Consider the following 12223-nt stretch of genomic DNA (forward strand, 5'->3'; position numbering starts at 1 on the left):
TGAGATTAAGCCACCGGGTCTGGGACTTGAACCGTGGTCGACTACGTGGGAGTCCAGTGACACAGCCATTATGCTAACTGCTGGTCCCCGCCCCCCATTCTTTTTTTAAAATAAAGTTTTATTGGGCCTGGTGGTTGTGGCAGCTAGATCCTATATAGCCAACCATATGGTTTGAATCCCAGACCTGGTGGCTTGAAATACATGCCGAGGGGCTGGCAGGTGGTGTGGTGGTTAAAGCTCTGGACTCTCACATAACAAACTGTGGTTTGAGTCCTGGACCTGGCTGCTTGCTTTCTCACTCTTCTCCTCCTTCTCTCTGTCTCTGGTTAAACTGAAGAATAATAATATTAAATAAATAATTCTAAAAAGAAAAATATACATGTCAAAGGACCAGTAGATGGCATAATGGTTATGTCATTGGACTCCCATGTAGTCGGCTGTGGTTTGAGTCCCAGATCCAGCAACATAAAACTCATGCCCAAAGTCCTGAGAGGAGAATAGAGGAAAAGGGATTGCAGTGTGGCCAACCCCTCTAGCGGGTGATTTCTCACTTTCTGTCTCTCTGGCAAGTGCACATACCCTATCACAAAAATCTCCCTAAAAATAAAAAAATACATGCCAGTGCATGTGTGTGTGCCCAAAACCCTGAAAAGAGCGAGAAATGGGGAAGAGATTGCAGTGTGACCATGCTCCATGGAAGTTGTATTCTCACTTTTCCTCTCTCTCTCTGGTGAGCACATGCAAATGAAGAAAAAAAAATAAAGCTTTATTGAGGTATTTATCCATTTTACATATATAACTCTATTATTTTTTCCTAAATGTATGAAGGTGGAAAATCGTTGCCACAAACTGGTTTTAGAACTTTTCTATGACCTGGAAAAGATTTCTCATGGTCACTTGCAATCAACTGGCTATTGCTACTTATTTTCTTTTTTAGGTGTATCATCTTCTATTTTTTTTTTGGTTTTGTTATGTAGGTTTTTGCCATAGGGTACATGCACTCACCGGAGAGAGACAGAGAGGGAAGGTGAGAAATCACCTCAAGTGAGAAATTACCCTCCAGGGGAATGACCATATCACAATCCCTCCTCCATTCTCCATCTGGGATTTTGAGCACACACACATATGCTCCCAGCAAGATTTTCAAGTTGCCGGGTCCGGGGCTCAAACCACAGTCAACCATGTGGAATTTCAGCACCTTACCCACCACACCACTGACCCCCCTTTTAAGATTTTTTTTCCCATAAGATACATGTACTTGCTGGAGAGAAACAGGGAGAGATAGTGAGAGGGAAAGTGAGAAATCACCTCCCAGGAGGAATAGCCATGTTGTAATCCCTTCTCCTCCACTCTCCTCCTGGGATGTTGGGCACATGTGCACACATGCTTGGTGTGATTTTCTAGCCACCGGGTCTGAGACTCGAACTGTGGTCTGTAATGTGGAAGTCCAGTGTGTTAACCACCATGCCATCTGCTGGCCCCATGAAGAAAACATTTTAAGACATCATTTGTTATTATACTATGGTTGAACAGTAAAAGAAATTTTTAGAGTGCCAAGAAGCACCATCTGGGTGTTTTGTGAAAGACACTCCAGACCCCAATTGAAACAAAGCCTTCCTTTTCTCAGATGTTTCTCGTCACCGTCAAGACCCTGAGGGATAAGTCAGCTGATGTTGGCTCCATGTCCAGGTCATGGACTCAGAGGGTCGAGGCCAGACACAGAACATATTGTTTTGGAATAGAAGCTTCAAGAGAAACCAGGTCTAGGAATGTTGGCAAGGTCAATACAAAATATTGCAATGTAGTAGCTGTGAAATATTAACAAAATTCCAAATTATGTTTAGGTCTAGAAACTGCCAGAAGTACTTTTTTTGTTTTTTAAAATTAAGCTTGTTTTTTTAGCTTCTGCAAAAAGAAGATAAAAACTGTGTTGGCTCTCTCGAAAACAATGCAGTTTGAAGGAACAAGAGAATTTAAATTTTTTTCCTTTGGGGGTGAAAAATATGTATTTAGAATGAGCCAGCTGGACTCAGTTTAGATCAGCCCAGTTTTGATGGCAACATCCAAAGCATCATAATCAGGAGCCAGTCCCACATCTGCCTTCTTCTCTCCCTCAGGCCTGATTAGGGTGTTGACCTTGGCCACATCAATGTCACAGAGCTTCTTCACAGCCTGTGTGATCTGGTGCTTGTTGGTTTTGACATCCACAGTGAACACAGGTGTGTTGATGTCTTCCATCTTCATGGCAGACTCGGTGGTCAGGGGGATCTTGATGATGGCCTAGTGGTCACGTTTGTTTCTCCTGGGGTTGCTCTTCCAAGGATCTTTGGGCTGTCTCTGCAACTGCAGTGTCTTGAGTCTCCCTGCCCCACCGTGGCATGAGTTTGGAGCTGCCAAGTCCAAGACTCAAACTGTGGTCGGCCATGTGGGAGTTCAGCAATGTAACTATTATGTTGTCTCCTGGTCCTTCTCTGTTTCTTTCTCTGATGAATACATCATATACTTTTTGGCAAATTAAAAACAAACAAACAAACAAACAAAAAAAACAGAGAAAGAAAGAAAGAAAAAATAATAAATTAAACAAAATAAGTACAAAATGTACACTCTAAAAACCTGAAATAATTGTTGAACAAATCAAAGAAGATCTAAATAAATCAGAAATAGTAAATCTGGAAGATCTAAAAAAATATGGAAAGATACCCCATATTCATGGATCAGAAGAATGAATATTGTTAAATTGATCTAAATCTTTTTAAAAAACTATTTATTGGGGCCGGCAAGTGGCATGGTGGTTAAAGGCGCTGGACTCCCACATGGCTGACCACAGTTCAAGTCTCGGACCTGGTGGCTTGCTTTCTCACTTCCTCTCTCTCTCTCTGTGTCTCTCTGATCAAACTAGAAAAATAATAATGATAATAATAATAAATAAAGTTAAATAAAATAATTCTTTAAAAAAAACTATTTAATTTTATTTACTTATTCATTTATTTTCATTTGACCAGAGAAAGACACACAGAGAATAGGAAAGTGAGAAAGCAAGCCACCAGGTTCGGGACTCAAACCATGGTCAGCCATGTGGGCGTGTCCAGTGCCTTGATCACCATACCACCTGCTGGCCCCAAGGTGATCTAAATTTAAACATAACTTCTAGGAGAACCCCAGTGACTTCTTTGTAGAAATCAATAAGTGGGTCCTAAAATTCACTTGGAAACTCAGACTACTCAGACTAGCCAAAACAACCTTGAAAAAAACAACAAAGTTGGAATATTCACACTTTCCAGTTTCAAACCTTGCTGCAGATCTACGGTAATCAAGGCATATGGTACAGGCATAAGGACAGACATGCACCAGTGGAAAAGAATCTAGAGTCCAGAAATAAACACATGTATCTGTGGCCAATTGATTTTGGGCAAGTGTGCTAAGAAAATTTATAGGCAAGAGAATAGTCTTTGAACAATGGTGCTAGGATTTAAGAGGGGTCTTCAGAAAGTTAATGGAAAATGTATATTATGAAAAATGCATGGATTTCATTTTTTTTTGCACCGAATTTAAGCTTGTGCTTTAATTCCATTTTCCACAAACTACTTGAAGTCTCCTCTTACATGTACAAAATATGTACACACATACAACACAGTAAATTTGGAGCCCCACTTCACACCATTATACACACATGAACTCAAAACTCATTAAAGAAACCCAATAGTAAAAGTTAAAACCATAAAATTTTACAAGAAAACATAGGAATATGTCATTGTGGCTTGACTTTTGTAATGTTTTCTTAGACATGTTGCTAAAAGCAGCAACAGCAGTTGAGTCAGCCAGGAGGTGTGGTGATTAAGGTGGTGGGATCCCACCTGGTCTACACTGCACTTGGAGTCCTGGACCCAGTGACTTGAAAAACATGCTGGGCTTGTGTGCATGCATGCCCAAAATCCCAAGAGGAGAATGAAGAGAGAATCTTAGCTTGGCCATCCCTGCTTGGGGGTACATTCTTGTTTTTTCCCTCTTTATCTCTCTGTTTTCCTATCTCTCTCTGGCAAGTGCATACGCCCTACAACAAAAATACAATAAATAAATAAATAAGTAAATGTGTCTTCTGGCTCTTAAAGTTAGATAATTGTATCGGAAGGGAGGTAGCTATAAATAGAAATTACAGGGAAGTTTGAATGTATCGGGGGTTGACGGGAAACTGAGTTTATAAAGCAGGAGAGTAGCATTAAAGTCATCTTATAGAAAGATGGCCACATTTCATGATTCTGAAATAGCCGCATATAAATTGCTTGTGAAATATGTGCTACTAATCTTCTCTTACTGAAGCTAAAATTCTTTATGTTCTATAACAGGATTTGCTTTTATGAAAATGCTGAAGAGAGTCACTAAATCATCTTCACATATTAGGGATACTTTTTTTTTTTCCAACCTAAATAGACAAAACATAAATTTATTGGGGCTGGCAGGTTGGTGTAGTGGTTAAGGGCACTGGACTCCCACATGGCTGACCAGGGTTTGAGTCCTGGACCTGGCAGTTTGCTTTCTCACTTTCCCTCTCTCTCTTTATCCTTCTTTGGTCAAATTAAAATAAATAAATACAGTTAAATAAAACAATTCTTTTTTTTTCTAGAGGTTTTGCTACAGGGCGCATGCGCTCACCGGACAGACAGAGAGACAGAGAGACAGAAAGTGAGAAATCACCCCTCAGGGCGGATGGCCATGCCGCAATCCCTTCTCCTCCATTCTCCTCTCAGGATCTTGGGCACGCACACACACGCGCCCGGTGTGAGTTTTAAGCCACCGGGTCCGGGACGCAAACCGCGGTCGACTATGTGGGAGTCCAGCGACATAGCCATTACGCTAACTGCTGGTCCCAATAAAACAATTCTTTAAAAAATAAATTTATTGTTTGGGTGCTGGCAGGTGCTGTGGTGATTAAGGGCTCTGGACTCCCACATGGCTGACCATGGTTCGAGTCCCAGACCTGGTGGCTTGCTTTCTCATTTTCCCTCTCTTACTCGCTTGCTCTCTCTCTCTCTCTCACTCTGTCCCTTTCTGGTCAAATTAACATAAATAAATTAAAATTTAAAAAATAAATTAAGTAAATGTATTGTTTGACACAAATGGAAAGTCTTGGGAATACATGACTACAGGTATTGATGATGCCATCAAGAGTTTGTCTCAGCAGCCTCTTGGTTGTATTAGCAGCATTTTCTTTTTTCTTTCTTTGTTTCTTTGTTTCTTTGTTTCTTTCTTTCTTTCTTCTTTCTTTCTTCCTTTCTTTCTTTTAAAGGTTTGCCTTAGAGAGGGTGCACTTGCTAGAGAGAGAGAGAAAGAGATAGTGAAAGGGAAAGTGAGAAACCACCCCCGCCCCTGGCAGGATGACTTTGTTGTAATCCCTTTTCCTCCATTCTCCTGGGATCTTGGGCATGTATGCACATGTGCCTGGTGTGTTTCAAGCCTCTGGGTCTGGGACTCGAACTCTGGCCAGTCAGATGGGAGTCCAGTCATGTAACCACTACACCACCTGCTGGCCCCTCGTTAGCAGCATTTTCATACAGGTTCCTCTTTCTAACATTTTGTCAACCAGCGCAGAAAGAACTTTCTTTCCCACTAGCTCCAGCACTAGCCCTTGGGGGAGTCCCATGGGTCTACAATGGGTCAAAAGTCTTTTTCTAAACTCTTCACTATGGAGAAGAGAAATGGGTAAATACTTTGGCCAGAGTCATGGCTGTGGGGACGGAGGATGGCCTGGCCAGGGGAGAAAACGGCAAAGGCAGAGTGTGCAGAAGTTGGTTGCCGCTCAGCCGTGAGAGAGGGTTACACGTACTGGATGCTGGTCACGTGCGGAGTCAGGCACATGAACGTTACTGTCTGGTGTACTAGTGGCAAGGACAGAGAGATGAACCAGAGCCACCAATGCAGGGAGAAAGGAAGCCATCTGAGGAGGGCCTGTGTGCAGAGGGAGCAGGTGTGAGGGAAGACGTCACAGAAGAGGAAGTCCTGACCTAAGTCTTCCAGGATATGTAGGTTACATAAAAGCTTCAGAGCGAAAACAGGAGTTAGAGATTTCAGACTCAGGCTGAGAGCAAACAACAGAAAAAAAAGAAAAGAAAGAAAGAAAAAAACTTGGCCAAAGAAACCACATTCAAACCAAAGACGTATTTAGTTTTGCTCACACAACATTTTTAGAATTTTCTGAAATAGTTGGCAACTTTGAAAGATCTGAAATGTTCACATGAAAAATCCATATTTCCAAGTTATCTTGCAAAAAAGAAAAAAAGGTTTGGTCACATAGAGTTAGCATTTTTGCATGGTGACAGGGGCAGTGGGGGCTGGGCCAGCCATTGCCCCTCCAAGTCCAATTATAATCCACCTGTTCTGCATCGGATATTCAGGTCCCCTGCCTGGTCCTCTGTGGGGCTTAATTCTTCGTAACTCTCCACATCAAAAGGAGAAATGCGGGCTGGTCCTGTGAGTGTGTGGCCAACAGACTGTGGTACAAGGATGAGATTTACAGGCCTGTCCTTACAGAGGATTGGCAATTTTTGTTTCCTTCCTGTGGGGGCACTCCTGGGACACTCCTTATCAAAATCCTAGGATAATGAGTTAATAAATTGGTTGTCACTTTTTTTAAAAGTTTATTTCTTTCATGAGCAAGAAAGAGGCGGGCACCTCCCACAGGATCCCATGGGGTGATCCCCCTCCCCCAAGTCCTCACTGTCCGGGACTAGAACCGCGGTCAGCCATGTGGGAGCCCAGTGCCTTTAACCACCATGCCACCTGACAGCCCCTAGATTTCTCCTTTTAAGACTTATTTTTATTGTCTTCTCAATAGATTTGTTATTAGATATGTGACTTATCTTTCCTCAATTATATAAAGAAATTCATGCAGGACTCTGGAAAAAAAAAAAAAGAAACTTGATTGTGAACAGAGGGCGTGAGATAGGGAAGTGGTCTGAGGTCCCTCCGTTGTTAGAGGTTCCCTCAACACCCAGAGGACTCAGTGCGTGTTCATTGTACACCGCAAGGAGAGGGTCTCTGGAGAGAGGGCTTGCTGGTGCAGCAAGAGAGGAGCTGAGCAACGGCGCGAGGTCACTGAGGCAGGGGGCAGGATGAGCCTTGGGCTCTGGAGGACAGTACCTCTTTGATGACAGCCTGTGGCTCTTATGAGCTGCAGAGGCTGCTGCTGGTGGGAGCAGAGGAGTTCAAGACTTCTCATCTCCTTTATAGAATCGGAGCAATGACCTCAGGAAGGTGAGGAAGGCAGCCTGGAGTAGCTGAGGCAGCCTGGAGTAGATAGCTAGTGAGAAGTGGCCGGCCAGATCGACTTAGACCTGCACCTGTAGGCTCTCTGCATGGCACCTTTCCATGCCTCTCCCTTGCAGCCAAGGTTAGTTCCTGCATGTGCGTCAGTGCTGAGGTTGCAGGTGGATGGCAGACCACAGACAGAGGGCCTGGGGGCCACACCACTGGGGGGCCAGGCTGCCAGAGTAACCACTTGCAAATGAGACCCTGTCACTTCTTTTTATTTAGTTATTTGTTTTTATGGAGCCGACCCCATCTTGTTTTCTCTGTTTAAAATCAAACAGAAAACAAACATCAATTCTGTTGTACACTAACATCTTCAAAGTACATCGTTTGTACAAGAGAAGGACTAAGAACAAAAATGCGTTTACAGAGCTCCGGACACAGGTGAGCGAGCGAGCCCCTCACACAGCTCTCCGACGGTCCTGGGGGGCGCCACTCCATCACGCCGGCACTAAACAAAGTTGCAGGTCTTTGCCAGGTACTTTAGGAAATCGTGAAGGTAATTCAGTAATAAAGCAAGGCTCTTCTCATCGAGAGGTGTATAGGCCAGCATCGCACCTATTCGTACGAATAATCCCAGTAGATGAGGCACCCAACACCCGGGACGTGGCGCATCGGGGTGATCTGCGAGGACCTCAGCGCACTGTGGAGCAGCCGAGTGCCCGCCATGACGTTGAGGTATTCTTCTATCCCTGCCACAGCTTCACTAACAGGTACTCCTTATCATGGTGTTTCCACGAGATTTCTGATCATTTGCATAATCCCCCAGAATGGAATCCACAAGAAGATAAAAGAGCTGTTTTTTGCCTGGTAATTAAGTCCCAGTCATCAACAAGCCATGGTTTTAGCTCTTCAGGAATCATTACTTTAATTTCAACTCTGTTCTCAAATGTTTCCTCATTTTCTTTCTTTTTTTTTTGGGGGGGGGAGAGGTTTTTGCTAGAGAGAGACAGAGAGACAGAAAGCGAGAAATCACCCCCCAGGGGGGATGGCCATGCCGCAATCCCTTCTCCTCCATTCTCCTCTCGGGATCCTGGGCACGCACGCACACGCGCCCAGCGTGAGTTTTAAGCCACTGGATCTGGGACGCGAACCGCGGTCGACTACGTGGGAGTCCAGCGACATAGCCATTACACTAACTGCTGGTTCCTTTCCTCATTTTCAACAGCAGGATCTACCCGGGCCCTTTTCTTCTGAGGAGGCTATGGTGTCTCACTGGTACTGCCACCACCTCCATTCCCAGGAGTTTTCTGCTGCTTCTTCTTATTTTTTTAAAAATAATAATTTATTTATTTAATTCATTTGTTATTATTATTTATTTAATTTGACCAGACAGAGACAGTGAGAAAGAGAGAAAGGGAAAGCTAGAAAACAAGCCACCAGGTCTAAGACTCGAACTGCAATTGGCCATGTGGGAGTCCAGTCCACCGTGCCACCTGCCGGCCCCTGTTCTTTTTTGTTTTCATTTCAACATTTTTCTGTTGCAGACCAGACGTCTTCTTTCCTGGAGCCGCCCCTCTCATCTTGCCCTCTGCATACTGCCCCTGACTGGCTTTTTGAAGTTCTTGCTGTTTCGGCAGAGCAGAGTCCACATATTTGAGTGCTCTGCTCTCTGGAACACATTTGTTCCAATTTTTATTCCAACCGCTGTAATGTATAAAATATTTCACTTGCTTGGGACCAGCAGTTAGCGTAATGGCTATGTTACTGGATTCCCAAATAGTCAACCGCGGTTTGAGTCCAGACCTGGTGGCTTAGACTCACGCCGGGCGTGTGTGCGTGCGTGCCCAAGATCCCGAGAGGAGAATGGAGGAGAAGGGATTGCAGCATTGCCATTCCCCCAGGGGGTGATTTCTTGCTTTCTGTCTCTCTTTGTCTTTCTGGGGAGCGCATGCAACCTATAGCAAAAACCTCTTCAAAAAAAGAGAAAAAAATTTCACTTGCTTACCCTTTACAGCAACTTTCACACACTTTGCTTCATAAAGAAGAGATCCATGAAAGCACAACACTCTCTCACCTTCCTGAAATTTAGGCTTCGGACCCTGCTTTGGCATCATTTATAAGTAATTCATCGCCTCCTCCTCCTCCTACAACCCCCGGCAGCCACCCCCTACTCTCTACTCCTTTTTTTTTTTTTTCTAAAGTCTTTCCCACAGGGCACGAGAGCTCGAGTGCTGCTGGAGAGAAAGACAGAGAGACAGTAAGAGGGAAAGTGAGAAATCACCTCCCCAGAAGGAATGGCCATCCCTCAATCCCTTCTTTTCCATTCTCCTCTCAGGATTTTGAGCACACATGCACTTGTGCCCAGCGTGAGTTTCAAGCTGCTAGGTCCAGGACTTGAACCTCAGTTGGCCATGTGGGTGTCCAGTGCCTTAACCACTATGCCACCTGCTAGCTCCAGAGCCTTGTGTGGCTTCTCTTTGCTCATAGGAACAAACTCCTTGGCAAGACCGAGCTTGATGTTGCTCCTGACCTGCCCCCGCAGGCCTCCGAGCTTTCTCACTTTTCTCATCACCCTAACACCCAAGGCTCCAGCCAGGAGGAAGAGCTCATCGTTCCCCAAAATTCCACGATCTCTTCCTGCCTTTATCTGGATGACTTCTCTCTCTCCTCCCTTCTCTGCTTGGAAAACTCCTGTTGGAAAACTCCTGTTGACGACCCAGTTTAGCTAAAATGCCATGCATCCACTCCACCGCCATCTATGGAGTGTCCAGCTGCTTCGTCCCTGCGTTGGCCTCCTGATGACCACATCTGAGTGCCACGTCTGTGAACACCTCTGCTGCGAGAGGACACGTGGTTGGTTTGGCTGGACTAATTTGGGTCAGGCAGACTTGGACGTGAATCTCAGTTTGTGTGACATGGGGTAGGTTGTTTATCTCCTCTGAGCCTTGATTTTTTTCATCTGTAAAAGGGAGACAGACAGGGGCTGGCAGATGGTGTGATGACTAAGGCCCTGGCCTCCCACGTGGCCAATGGGGCGGTTTGAGTCCTGGACCTGGTGGCTTGCTTTCTCACTTTCCCTCTCTCTGGTGAGTGCACATGCCCTATAACAAATTTTAAAATAATAATAGTAATAAATAAAATTAAATAAATAATTGTTTTAAAAAAATCAAAGAGGGACAGACAAATATCTCATGGGGCTCCTGAGCCTTTCCCATGGTGGAATGTTTACAAAGACTCCCGGGACACCTCGTCAGACCTCATGCTTCTTGGAGCAGACAAACCCCTTGTTGTAAGAACCTAATTTTAGGCCAGCTCCTTGGTGCAGTGGTAACGTGCTACTCAAGAGAAACTGAATCTTGGGTCTAGTCAGTGGCATGGTGGTTAAGGTGTTGAACTCCTATGTGGCCGACTGTGGGGTTTCTGCATGGTTCGAGTCCTGATGGTAGCTTGAAAACATACACTGGGCACGTGTGTGTGTGTGTGTGTGTGTGTGCCCAAAATCCTGAGAGAAGAATGGAGGAGAAGGGGTTGTGACATAGCTATCATCCACAGATGGGGGGTGATTTCTCACTTTCCCTCTCTGACAAAACCTATGGCTAAAACCTAGAGAGAGAGAGAGAGGGAGAAACTGGATCCCACGCGGCAACTGCAGTTGGAATCCCTGGCCCAGTCTTGGCCACTGTGCAAGGGCCCGAGACCCGATGGGGCGGAGGACTAGAGAGGGGGACGAGGGCGTGACTGGATTCCATGAAGGGTGCCACCTCTCTCTCTTACTGTCATGTATACAGGGTTTTTTCCCCCACCTCTCTTTAAGCCTTAGATTTTTCGTCTCTCTGGTTACATTACTCATGTGTTTTTAAATAAATATGGTTCACTTTTTTTTTTTTTTAGAAAAGGGCTTAGCTTATTATTCATAGTTATTTTGAATTGCAAGTCGGATACGCCTTATTTGATTCTGGTTCTGATGATTGCTCTGTGCGTGTGCATGTGCATGTGTGTTTTAAAATCTTGCCAAAAGCCATGTGTGCTCACTGGAGAGAGACGGGAGGGGGCCGGAAGTCACCCCCGTGGGGCACGACCATGCCATGATCCCTTCTGCTCTACTTCTCCTTCCTTTCCGGATTCTGGGCGCACATACATGCATGGCCGACGTCCTCCCCAGTTGTAGGTCTGGGACGCGAGCTGTGTGGGGTACAACCACTTTCACTACCACGCCACTGACTGGCCCGCATTTTATCACGAATAAAGAGAAAAGGAAGAACCTGATTTTAAAACCTCCTTATACAGCTGATTTATCTGAATAAGAATTCAAAGAAAGTCCACACATTACGGATGGTTAATAAGGTTCTTTTTTTTCTTTTTCTTTTTGGGTGTTTGCCACAGGGCTCATGTGCTCACAGGAGAGAGACAAAGGAAGAGAGAGAGAGAAAGTGAGAAATCATCCCCCAGGCAGGATGACCGTGAGGCAATCCCTTCTCCAGTCTCCTCTCAGATTTTGGGCAGGCATCCAGTGGATTTTCAGGCTGCTGGGTCTAGGACTTGAACTGTGGTTGGCCAAGAACGAGTTCAGTCTTTTAAAAACTTTTTAAAAGAACTATCTGATTAATTTTCGGGACCAGCAGGTGGTGTGGTGGTTAAAGCGCTGGGTACTCCCACATGGCCAACCATGGTTCGAGTCCTGGGCCTGGTGGCTTGCTTTCTCACTTTTTCTCTCTCTCTCTCTGGCTCTCCCTCTGGTCAAATTAAAATAAATGAATGAATGAATAAAATTAAATAAATAATTCTTTAAAAAATAATTATTTTATTTATTTATTCATTAGTATTGCAATTATTATTTAACTTTATTTATTATTATTTTTCAGTTTGATCAAGAGACACAGGGAGAGAGAGAGAGAGAGGGAAAGTGAAAAAGCAAGCTACCAGGTCTGAGACTTGAACTGCAGTCAGCCATGAGAGAGTCCAGCACCTTTAACTACCA

Source organism: Tupaia chinensis, unplaced genomic scaffold (genome assembly GCF_000334495.1).
Source record: "Tupaia chinensis unplaced genomic scaffold, TupChi_1.0 Scaffold000231_1, whole genome shotgun sequence".
NCBI classification, from domain to species: Eukaryota; Metazoa; Chordata; class Mammalia; order Scandentia; family Tupaiidae; genus Tupaia; species Tupaia belangeri.